The following is a 12,659-nucleotide window of genomic DNA, read 5'->3' as shown; positions in this document are numbered from 1 at the left end:
GCTTCCGGATGGCTTCTGCCCTCATTGCAGGGCAAGGGGACCCGGGTGAGGGGGTCCCGGGCTCCCTGCACTGCCTCCGCCAAGCTGGCCGTGGGCACAGCTCTGCCTCACTCAGAGCAGTGGTCAGGGACCGGCTGTGGGTTTGCTCGGGTGGAGCTCGAGCTCGTGGCAGCCCCTCCCGTCCCGCCATGGGCAGCAGGTGCCCACACCATGCTGGTTCCCTCCAGGAGAAACATACCCATGGGTGACCCTAGTTCTGGGCACCGGCACCAACACCATGGAGCAGCTGATGCTTGTGCTGTCACACACTGTTGCCGTGGAAATGATCACACTGTCACACGCTGACATCCTCCCACCCAGGGCACCTGGGTACCGGGCGGCCCCTCTGGCACCCGCTTTGGGGCTGGCGATGCTGGCGGGCATGTGACCCGCAGCCCTGCAGCAGGAGGGGATGAGGCAGAAGCTGCGCGGGTGCAGCAGGGACAGGTCCCTGGGTGCAGGTAGCCCACCCTGTTGCCGAGGGGTCTTGCTGATGAGTCCTCCAGCCGCTAATTTGGACAGATGGTGGAAAAATGGAGCCCTGACCAAAGCCTGGAGCCTGGCCAGAACTGTGTGCTGGAGGCAGAGCCACTTTCCCCTGGACTGGAATGGCAAAGAAAAAGGGATGGTGCAAAAAGCAAAGACCAAGTGGGGAGATGCTGAGCTCAGCAAAACAGCAGAGGGTTCATCTGGGGTCATGTCAAAGAGCCGGGAGGGGAACCACCATGTATCCCACATCAGCCCTGTACAACAGACCTGCTGCCTCTTTGGGCAGGAGCAGAGCCTGGCAGGTACGGGCAACACCGGCAGAGCACCACTGATTTCTCTCCAGCATTTCACTTATTGCCACATGTAATTTTGATTAAAAACTTGTTTTATGAGGAATTAAGAGGGCACAGTAGATGGATTAAAAACCCGCTTATGGACAGATCCCCTAAACAGCCTAAACAGTGGGGAGGAATCAGGGAAGGGCCATGCCAAGGAGAGGCCCTGGGGACCAAAACTACTTACTGTTTGCACCAACAGGCAATGTGAGGATGCAAATACTTTGCTAGTGTGACGAAGACTCGTGAAATAATAACGAGGAAGAAGATGGTTTGCTGCAGCATCACAGCCTGAGGTTCCCTGGGTGAGTGTAGCAGAGCGAGCCGCAATGCAAGGGGTGACACCGGGGAGGTGTTTGGGTGGAGGTTTAAGGAGAAATGGGGAGTCCTCCTTCCTAAAACACATTTTAACACAGCTCTGTGGGCAGGGCACATTAACCTCTGAGTTTTCTATTTGTTCGGGTTTTTTTGCCTTCCTGTGAGCAGTTGCTCTCAGAGGCAGGAGAGGATGATCCTGGAGGAAAATAACCCGCATCCCCGCTTTGGGATGCCCAGTCTGGCCATGGGCTGGACGCTGCCCTCCACTTACCCGACACCACTGTGAACACAGAGCAAGGGCAGACTGCGCTGGCCCTGCAGGGATTAAGCGGGGGGTGAGGAGACCTGCAGCTGGTGGTGGGCCCGGAGGGGACAGGCAAAAGGAGAAAAATCTAGCCTTGCCGGGGGCTGCGACCCTCCTGCCCAGGGGCTGCAGGGAACTGTGTTGGGGGCTGCGGGCCGGGGTGAAGCAGGAGGAAGGCAGGGTGCTGCCTGCTGGCCCCCGCGGGCTCAGCCCCCTGCCCGGCATGGGGCACCCACCGGCTGGGTCCCCAGCAGCGAGGCTGGAAATGCCACGTGTGGCTGCGTGGCCGGGCTGGGGTGTGCCGGGGCAGGACCAGCCTCCCCTGCTTACACTGACAGCAGCACCGGCACTGTCACAGTAGCACCCGCTGCATGACTCGGTATTTCCCTGCCTTGTTGCTTTTGATTTAGCAGTTGCTAGAGAAACTAAAAGTTGCAGTTTGGGGAGCATCTGCATTTTAATTAGTAATTACCAGCAGTGCTGCTCCCGCTTAGCTGTTGTCTGCAGGGTCCCTGTTGCTGCTCGGGGCTGCCCGTGCCGGGGCATGGTTGGGGTCGTGGCACTGCACCTGCCTCATGCTGGGTGTCCCTGACAGGTGCCAAGGGTGGCCCTGGTGTGCGTGCTGGTGTGGTGCCCTGGCTGGGGTGCTGCTCAGTGCCCTCTGAGCCCCTGCTCCCGGCAGCCAGAGATGCCCTTGCCCTGCCTGCCCTGCCCTCCTCCCCACGCCAGCAGGCGAGCAGAGGGTTTAGCACTGATGGCCCCCGTCAGGCGAGGGTGACTTGCTGAGTAGGGCTCTGTGTGAATGCATGGGGAGGGTCCCAGTGTCCCGGCTGCAGCCCTGAGGGAGAGAAGCATTGCTGTGCCATCTGTGGCCGCAGCTGGTTTGGTTTGTGCTGCAGCGACTCCCTCCCTCCCTCCCACCCACTCCAGCAGCTCCCCCTGCTAATGCCTGTGCTCGTCCCTGCTCCTCCGCCTGATTAATTCCTTATGTGGCTCTGTAAATGCTGCCGTGATGCCTGGAGCGGGGAGACCCGCATGTCCCCCCTGCCTGGGAAGCAACTCGCTCAGGAGAGAGCCTGAGGGAGAGTCCCCGGGCCCTGCAATGACCTTCCCTTGCTCCCCTCCTGGGTGATGCCTGTCATCCCCATGCCCACCATCCACCCCAGGCCAGGTCCCCTCCTGCAGTTCCTGCTGTGTCCTGCCCCACGGCTCCAGGACAGCAACGTGGGGTGCAGGGCCGACCGACCGACCCCCCCCCCCCCCGCAGAGCCCTGCTCCTGGCTGCTCCCGTCCCCTCCCTGGCTCACTGGGCCAGCGGTTCATTTTAACAAGGCTTTTAGGCTTAAGTGCTGCTTGGCGTGACTGGGAGAAATTGATATTTTGAGAATGAGCTCGCGAGGGCCCATGAATAATTCACGCTGGGGCGGTTCCCTTCCCATAAACAGGCTGCTAAAAAACCCAAACCCAGTGCTTAACAAGGAAACCAATTCCCATCCTTCAAAGCCCCAGACCCCGGCTCAGCCTCCGCTGAATCTTTCATCTCTAGAAAGGGGCTCCCACACAGCAGCAGCAGCGAGGGGAGCTGGCCCCTGCACCCTTTCCAGAGCATCCTGGGGCAGTACCTGCTCCTCGCACCAGGACAGGCAGCACAGCCCTGGGGAACTCTGCTGGGGTCGCTGGTGGCATATGAGCCGGGGGTCAGCAGCATGTCACCAGCCCCATTAGGCCTGGTTTGACCTTTTTATTTCATTAGGTACCTTGCTAAGGGCTACCCTGTGGAATGGAGGGCAGCAAGGGCCCATTGCCATGGCAATGGGGACAAGCAGGTGAAGCGTGTCACCTCGGGGTGGCTCTGGGGACACAGAAGGGACACCTCCAACCCCAGGGCAGGCAGCAGGGCACACGACCTGGCTAGGGATGCAGGGCAAGGGGCTGGGGAGGGGAGCTGGGCTCAGCCCCTCTGGCATGAATCCTGCTGTCCATCTGAGGAGGTCCCCGTGGAGACCCCCATCCCCCGGGAGTTGGAGGGGATGGGCTCTCTCTCCCAGAGCACTCTGCAAGGATGAGCACCCAGGAGGGCGCAGCACTGCCAGGCTGGAGCACAGCATTGGCACAGGGATGATGGGTTTGAACTGGCCATGAATAAATTTAGGCTGGAAATTAGAAGCAGGGTCCTCGCTGCCAGAGCAGCTGGCTCCGGCACAGCCCCAAGACGGGACTGCCCAGGGCACGAGCTCAATCCAGGCGGGAGATGGAGCTGAGCTGTGTGCAGGGATGGATGGGTGCCAGAAAGATGGCAGCAGCTGGGCACAGGGCCGTTCCCAGCTCCATGTGCCCTTCCTCCTGGGTGTGCCCGCCCCATGCCGGCGAGGCTCCGGCATCCAGCTGCCAAGACCTTTGTCCTCTACACCGTGGCTGGGGGACCACTGTGCAACCCGGGAGCATTCCCCACCTGCCCTGGTGACACTGCGGGGAGGCTGGGACCCCCTTCCCCACACAGAGGGGACAGGACGGGGTCACCTGCTGCTCCCATCCCTTGCATGGGGCTGTCGGGAAGCACCTCTGCGGTCCTGTTCCCAGCGCCGAGCTGGCAGCCCGCTTGTGCCAGAGCCACTGCGCAGCGACAGCAACGTCTGTTTGCTGCCACCAAGGATCTCTCTCTCTCCAGCTGCTCATTACTGGACACTTTCCAAGCGACGGGGCTGGATGACACTAATCCAGCTGGTTTCACAGCGAGAGCCCACGTCGGCAAAGGGTTTGGTGGCTGGCCCACCGTAGCTCCGCCAGGGAACGGGGCTGCCAGGGCTGGAGGCTGCCCAGGTTTGCACAGGGATCCCAGAGCATACCAGGGAGGAGGAACCCAGGGAGGCAAACATGGGGCCAGAGCCAGGCCGGCGTGACCACAACCACTGGCACCGACAGCCACCTGGAATGAGCTTGGGAAGACAGCTCCCCCCACACCTCAGCCTGCAGAAGAGGCAGACACTATGTAGCCCAGCTGTCCCCTGTCCCTGGGCTGGCATGGCAGCTGTACAGCATCACCCTGACAGTGCTGCCGTTCTCACAGGTGCTGATACTGTCTCCCGTCCAGCTGAGACCCCCAGGGACCAGGATGCTGGTAGCTTTAGGGGGGCGATGGTGTGAGATAGGGGGGCTGGAGCCAGCGCCAGGGCCTGGGGATGCCCAGTGAGGGGTGAGAGGGACAGTGTGGGCATCTGGCCCCTCTGCAGGCGCCTGTGGCTGTGGCTGCAACCAGAGCTTTGCAGCCCCTCTGCCAGCCCACCTGGGCTGGCAGGAGCCTGGCAGGGACTCAACGTCCCCCAGGCTGGACGTGCAGTGAGGGGGCAAAGACAGCCCCCGGCCCTCCAGCAACACCCCACACCCTGGGGACAAGGACCCCCAAAGGCACCGAGGGCCGAGCCAGGAGCTCAGGGGGTGACACAGCACCCCGTCCCTGGTGGGAGCCTCATGCCGGCGCCTCGGCACAGAGCCGCATGGCGATTAGCAAGGAAGAGCCCTGCAGCCCTGCCACTGAGCAGGGAGAATTAGTGGTAATAAGTCATGATCATCCCCTGATGACGAGCACTTAATGTGTGCCGGTTCTGCTATCAAAGTGCCTCTTAAACCCCAATCGCCCTGTCGATAGCGATGGCAGCGGCTGATGGATCCCCAGCTGCCTGGCCGCCTGGCCAGGTCGCTCCCGGCATGCCACAGGCAGGAGCATCGATTTCCCACAACTGCGAAGAGGCAAATATTTGAAAAGTGATAAATAAGGGGAGATGCCGGCTTGGCTGCGCGCGTCAGCGCCCGGGATTAAGGCAACGAGGTGAGACTGCCCAATTAAATCCCAATGAAAATGGCCACAAATTCAATTTTTCCCCTCGCCCATATCCATCCTGAGGGCTGGGGGGGGCTGATAACACGGGGTTCATTGATTGGCACTGCCAGGAAGAAATCTCTCTGAATTCAATTAGTTGGGAAAACACAGGGGGCGGGGCGGAGAGCGGAGCCAGGGCTGTGTGCCTTCGTCATACCCAGGGGGATGCAGCACCCGCTGTCAGTCACCACAGGGCCGCTGGACACAGTGGTGACAGCACCCATGGGTGCCCACACCACCCTGGAGAGATGGGGGAGAAATGCTGTGCATTGGTGTTTCTCTTGGTTTGCAACCCTTGGGGGTCACCCTGGGTCTGGCACCCCACTGGCATCTGCAGGACACGGCAACAGCTGTGCCAGGGAATTGAACGTCCTACTCCATCCCTGGCACTGATGGTGACTGACAAGGAACAGCTTGTGCAAAACTCCCTGCGTCCCTGAGCGGTGCTTGGCCCGTGCTGGCCTGCATGGAGCAGAACTGGCCCCGGCAGGGATGAGGCTGCAGGTGCTCAGCAGGTCTGTGCCGTCTGCGGCTTCTCCCCAGCACCTTCCTCTGGGGCTCCAGCGCAGAGGGATGACCCTGCCGGGATGAACAGCCATTACGTCTCATTGCCTTGGAAACCGAGCAGCAGCTCTGAGAAGCTTCTCCACCTCCTCCACCTCCTCCTCCTCCTTCTCCTCCTCCTTCTAGCTGAGCCCCACGGGAAGGGACCAGGGGATTTGGGGGTTTGGGGCTGCCCAGGATGCACTGCCTGGCATCCCGCTGCTTGCTGCCTTGCTCAGTTCCTCCTCCCCGAGTGTGAGAAGAAGTCTCCCATTAAAGCACATGATGCTCAAATTAGCGTGAGCTATGGGGTGGGGTCCCGCTCCATCCCCACATCAGGAGCACGGGGAGGGGGTGGGAGATGCAGATTACAGCCAGTCCCTGCCACCATGGAGAGGAGGGTCGTGGTGATGGGCAAAGAAAAGCCTCCCCAGTCCCAGAGCAGGGCCATCGGCCTCGCTGAGCTGCAGAGATGGGGCTGATGGGGCTGTGGGGAGCAGGCGTCAGGGTACCCAGGGGGTGACAGTTCCCTTATAGCCCCCCACTCTCCGTGCCTCCCCTGGGCTGGCAGCCTGGGCTCCCCATGCATCGCGAGGACAGGAGCTCCAAGGCCAGGAGTGGGGGGCTGGGGGTGGCAGGATGGGGGCTGTTGGGACAGAGGGACCTAAGGCAAGAAGGTCTCCCTGGCCCGCCAGCACACTCCTCCTCTGCGGCACAACAAATCCCCTGCACGGGGCACCGCCATCAGCCGGCAGCCTGCACCCGGGGCCAGGCAGGGACCCCTATTCTGCTCTCCGGGGGTACGGGGGGCCGTTGTGAGGGCTGGGATGGGGCTGTTGCCCTGGCAGGGAAGGCAGGACGGGGTTGGGATGTGCTGGGGCAGATGTGGGCTGCTCTGCCCCCGGGGAAAGTGCTTTTGCCAGCTGCGGGCACAGCTGGGACCAGCTGCTGCGCTGCCTTGTGCACAGCCTCGGCTGCCACCGGGCCGAGCAGGGGCTGCGCGCCGGAGCGTGAGGGCTCAGCGCAGTGGTGCGGGCGAGAGAGCATCCTCCTCCCGGGGCAGCCCGGGCAGCCCTGCAGGCCGCTGCCCCCGCTGGCTCCGGCCGTGCCCTGCTGCCGGCCTCTCTTTGCGTGACATCTGTGTGCTGTGGGGTGCAGGAGCACAGCCTGCTGGCTGCCGGCTGCACAGCCCAGCCCCCGCCTGCAGCCGCCTTCCTGCGGGAGCGTGGCCTCACGCAGGGCATCCTCCTGGCCCCACGCAGAGCATCCCCACAGCGCCACGCAGGGCATCCCCATAACCCCGGACAGGGCATCCTCATGGCCCCACGCAGGGCGTCCCCATGGTCCCACGCAGGACATCCCCATGGTCCCATGCAGGACATCCCCATGCAGGGCATCCCCACAGCCCAACCTGCCTGCTGCAGGCTCACTGCACCGGAGCCCATCCCCTGCCAGAGCGGCTGCGCTGCCTGTTCCCCCCAGCTCCACCATGAGCCCAGAGCACCCTCGGCTGTGGGGGACGCTGAACCCCCCACAAAACAGTTGGTGAAGGGCTGGGGGACCCCGCTGACTCAGAGGACAGGACCCCCTTGCAGCGAGGGTGACGGTGGCCCCATGCTGAGACTGCAGTGGGGCCAGTGACACACAGATGGGGTTTGCCAACAGTGGTGGCACCCTGCAGGCAGCGCGTATGGGCACAGGACCACCATCGCCCATGCCACGGGAGGGAGCAGGGCCAGGGCAGGTCTCTGCCTCCCGCTGCCATCTGCCTCCTTGCCCTCCACTGGTGCAGCAGTGAGTTGCCTGGTAACCCTCCTCCCCCTCCTTCCTCCTTCTCCTTCCTCCTCCTCCTTCCTGGAGCCCAGGGATGAATATCTTATAAGGCTGAACTGGGCTGGAGAAGGACAGATGGTGTTTTTGGGGGACCCCTTCAGCCCCAGCCCTGGTGCAGGCTTGCCCGGCACAGGGGTTAGGGGTCACAGCATAGTGGGGAGCCTGCTCCAGAGCACTGGGGGGCAGGTAGAGGGGGCCCATGCAGGATCCATGGCACGGGCAGGTGGTGGCCGATGCGTGTCCCTGCCACACGGCCCCACACACACACTCCTGCTGAGCCCGCAGGAGCAGGCAGAGCCCCCCCAGCTGGGGAGCCACCCCAGCTGGGCATCCCCCCCCGGGCTCCCCCCTCCTGCCTGCACTGTCCTGGTGCAGCTCCACACCCCAAAGCTCCTGGGGCCTGGGCTGAGACTTGATATTCTACCTGCTCCCCTACACACATTGGCAATTAGATCATAATTGTAATATTTGCATATTCATAGCAGCTGAAATTAATCGCATTTGCATAATGGTAATGAAAAGGACTTCATTAATTACTGCTTTTTTCTGGGGATTTTGCATATAAATGGATTCCATTAGGCAGGTTGAGCTGTGGTGGGTGTAGGGGTGGGATGGGAGACATGTCACCAGACTGGTATGGAGCTGCGAGGACTGGTGGCACCGCTGCCACCCCGCCTGCCCCATTCCGCTGTGCCCTGCAGATGGGTTCAGCCATGGCGTGGGGGCTCAGCTGGTGGCTTCCCCTTGCCCCACTGTCCCCGCACCTGCCCCAGGCATCCCACCATGGGGATGCGGGTGGGAGCAAGGATGGGCACCAGGGCTGCTGTGGCACTGGGTTTGTCTTGCTCAGGGTGTCAGCGAGGCCATGGGGGGCACAGGGGGTCCCTCCTGCAGGCACTGCAGGGACGGCATCCTGCTCCGTGCATGCAGTGAGGGTGACTGCTGCCACCAGCACCCATGCCTGGGGTGCCCCTGTGTATGGGGGGAGCTGGGCTGGCCGTTCATGGCAGCCAGGGGACCCCCCCTCCTGCCCTGGGGTGATGCTAAAGGCAGCGATGCCCGGGGAGGGCTGGGCAGCAGGGACCAGCCCGTGAGAGCAGGTGGCCTCCCGCTGCGTCACCTCTGTCACCACTGGGCCCTTCCCAGGCGATGCGCCAGCTCCGAGCCCCACAGCACAGCCCCAGCCTGCCCTGTGCCTGGCCTGGCATGGCTCCCTCCTGGCAGGGATGGAGGGGCAGGCAGAGAAGCAGGCAGGTGGGAGCAGGGTTTTGCTGGCACAGCCATGGCCTCTTGTGCACCAGAGCCAGGCGGGGGCAATGCCCTGGCCCGGGCAGCTGCTGTGGCCACATGCAGCAGCCCCGGGGTGGTTCCAGCCACAGCGTGAGCCCGCTTGGGGCTGGCAGTCACCTGGCACTGTCCTGTTGTCCCCGTCCCATCACTCTGCCTCTCCTCTGGGGCAGCTCACAGCACCTGGGGACCTCTGCCCGGTGGCTGTCAATGTCCCCGGGGCTGCCACCAAACTGCTGCCTGGAAAAGCCCCAGACATGCCAGTTGTGAGGGGAGGTGAAAGAGGAGGCAAGAGCTGTCCATAGCCCAGGAAAATGGGAAAGTTGGGAGCAGCAACTGCGAGTTGGCAGTCAGCAAACGCAGGTGAGAAAAGTCTCAGCAAAGCTCTTGGTGGCTGGCGGAGTCACAGGAGGCACTGATCGAAGCAAACAGAGAGAAAACCAACTCCAAGCAACAGCCCAGTCTGGAGACAGGAGAAAGGTAAGGAAGCTGCAGCTTCAGCGTCCCTCTGTCCGTCCACGGAGGGTGAACACCTTCCTCTGCCTCCCAGCCTGCCTGCGTGCACGGCCAGTTCAGCCCCACGTGTGCTCGTGCCAACAGCAGCTGAAATAATAAACAGGCATCAGGTTTGGGGGAACCAGCTTCGAACCGGTGCCGGGAGGTGTCGGGTTTTGGTTTCGTCCCGGCCACGTGCTGCTGTGGGGACAGCCCTGCCCTTGCCGGGAGGATGCTCCAGCCACGGGGCACCTCTGCTCCGCTCTGGCCGGGGAGCGGCTTCTGCGGGAGGCGGAGCCCGTTGCCTCCTTATTTATTGATGGCTCCTTCCTTCCCGCACGGCTGGGGAAGAGGCCTGCGGAATAAATCAGTGTGAGAGACAGATTATGGCAGCTAAAGACTCCAAATGAGATGATAATTGCTGTGGTAATGACAGTGTAGACCTGATGCTGCCGATAAGGAAACATCTCCACTGCTCTTGGCTGGAGCTCGGCTAGGGGGTTGGCATGGGCGCATGGCTGGGGATGTCCCCAGGGACACCGTGGCCGGGCAGCACTGCCCTCCATGTGCCCGTGGCAAGGTCTGGGTGCCCATGGCAGGCGCTGGTCCCCACCGCATCCCTGCAGCAGCAGGGATGGGGATGCTGGGGGCTGGACGAGGGGGCACGAGGCGGGCAGCCCTGGCGGGGCTGTTTATCTGGTTCTCCCGCCGGCTGCGTGTCAGCTCTAATTAGGCAAACTTCTGTATTCATTGCGAGCCCAGCCAGCGGAGAATTCCACAATTGAATTTTAATGCCCTAAAAACACATTACAATCAGCTTGATTAATTAAGAGATGGCTTAACATGGTGACCGGGCTGCAGAGGGCCGTGCTGGGGAGGGGTGCCATGCAGGCTGGCTCCTGCACCCCACGGTATGGGGCACGGGGCTGGAGTGTGCCAGGGCCGGCAGAGCCTGGGCTCATCCCTGAGCCCTGCAGGGCTGCGGGAGGGGATGGGAGCTGGGGCCAGGCTGTCCCCCAGGGGTGCCAGGCTGCACGGGCCCCGGCTCCCCCAGCCAGGGGAGGGCTGAGCCCAGACCTCGGGCACCTTGGCAGCCCCCGCTCAGCCGGGCAGGCGGTGGTGGGAGCATCCTCTTCCCTCCCTGGGCCTCACTCTCCCCATCAGTGTGGCCGTCAGGGCCCTCCTGAGCGCCCATTCCCTGCGTCCCCACCACGTCCCCTCTCTGGGCGCAGGGGCTGACACTGTGTTGTGCCACTCCATGAGCAGGGCACTCCCAGGGGTACCCTGATTGCTTTTGTTTGTGAGCGAGAATGAGCTGGGAGGCTCCTATTAATTTGTCTCTGCAGCGATTCCCCAGGGCACCAGTGATGCTGGCTAACAGGCTGCCACCTGCCACAAGCCAGCTCTGCCCCCACTCCCCGGGCCACTGCTTGCTGTGATCGTGCCCAGCCCAGCCCGGGTTGTGTCCCCACACACACCGCTGCTTGGGTCGGCCTCGCCAGCCCACCTGGGTGCTGTGGGCTGAAGCATCCTGGGGGGACCCTTCCCCTGCATCCTGCCACGGGCACCGGGTGGTGGGAGCGATCCCCGCAGAGCCTTGCCAGGCTGAATTTCACCAGGTGCCCCTGTTCAGGGGGACAGTTCAGCCAAAGCCCATCCTGCCGCAGCATAATGAATGGAAAAGGGGGGAATCCATAACCGTGGTGTAAAGGAGAGGTTGCAACCGGCAGGACATAAATCAGAGGGAAAATGATAAAGGGAGCCTCTCGCCAGGAGGGGCCGGCAGCGGAGGGAGGGATGGCGACGGCATTGTAAGGCCAAAAGAAATCCTGGCAAGGCAATAAATCCTGCAGCCGCTGGAGCTGCTTGAGTGCTAATGATCACACGAAAACGCCAGCCACATTTAACAAATATTTCTGCTCTGTATTTGGAGAGAAGCGGGACGACATGCTTGAATCATACAAGAGTGATGAAGCCGTCTATTAATTACTGCCGGGAATGTTAAACAACATCTGCCAGCTCAGCGGGCCCAGGCACCGCCTGCCCCAGCCTCCTCCAAGAGCTGGAAGGAGAATTTGGCCTCCTCATTAATTTCCTGTGAAATCTTGGAATAGCGAGAAAACCCCGGTTGGCTGATGGAGAGCTGACCTGCACCAGGAGCCACAGGGACGTGGGGGTGCTCGTCCTTACCTCCTCGTCTTGGCTCTGTCGGTATTTATATCACATTGTCACCCATTTCGATCCTCCCTGATGAAGAATAGCCATAAACTGGCAAAGGTTGGGCATTTGTTTCCCATAATATGATATATAGATTTTCTTTTACCTGGGTGTTTTTGGAGGCTGTAAGAAAGGGAGGCCTGAGGGGGGCATTAAGGCATCCTGCAGAAATCTTCGTCACAGTTTTGGGAGGAGCTGCTGCCTTTCCCTGCATCTCCCATGTGCTGCCCAGTGCCTGGGACCAGAGGGATGGAGGGATGGAGGGAATGGAGAAAGAGGAGGAGGAAGAGGAGGAGGAAGAGGAGGAGGAAGAGGAGGAGGAAGAGGAGGAGGAAGAGGAGGAGGAAGAGGAGGAGGAAGAGGAGGAGGAGCAGCCCTGCTGCACACCATCATTAGCCATTTGCAACTCAGGCAGGTCCTTCATTCTGGGAGGGGGAAACTGGCTGAGCAGCAAAGATGGCTGTGAAGGGCACAGCAGACTTCAATGGCAGTAAAGCAGGCGGCTCAGCAGCAGAAAGACGCTAATTAACAAATTATCTCTGCACAGTATGCACGGACCGTGCTCAGCGGAGAAGGACCTGGCGGAGTGATGGATCCCACCAAGGAGTCCCCAGCATGCACCGGGGCTGGCGCATCTCTTCTGTGCCAGGTCCCTGAGCCAAACCCCCAGCAGTGCCCAGAGCCGTGAAAACAGGGAGGTCCAAGAAATTCAGGTGGGATTCTGGGCAGGGAAGAGAGCTGGGGATACACAAGCAGCTGGCCGGGTTGCATCGCTCAGCAAAGCCTGCCCCAACATGGCCAGAGGAGCAGGGAGCTGGGAGGGATGTCCCAGCAGGGGCTGGGGGTGACGGGGCAGGGGGCATGGCCATCGCAGGGATACACTGGCCTCGGGGACACAGGCAGGGAGGGGGGGCTGGGTAGA

This window comes from Aptenodytes forsteri, unplaced genomic scaffold (genome assembly GCF_000699145.1).
Source record: "Aptenodytes forsteri isolate BGI_AS27 unplaced genomic scaffold, ASM69914v1 Scaffold119, whole genome shotgun sequence".
Taxonomy (NCBI): Eukaryota; Metazoa; Chordata; class Aves; order Sphenisciformes; family Spheniscidae; genus Aptenodytes; species Aptenodytes forsteri.
The sequence above is the reverse complement of the archived record's forward strand: the minus strand, read 5'-3'. Positions refer to the sequence as shown.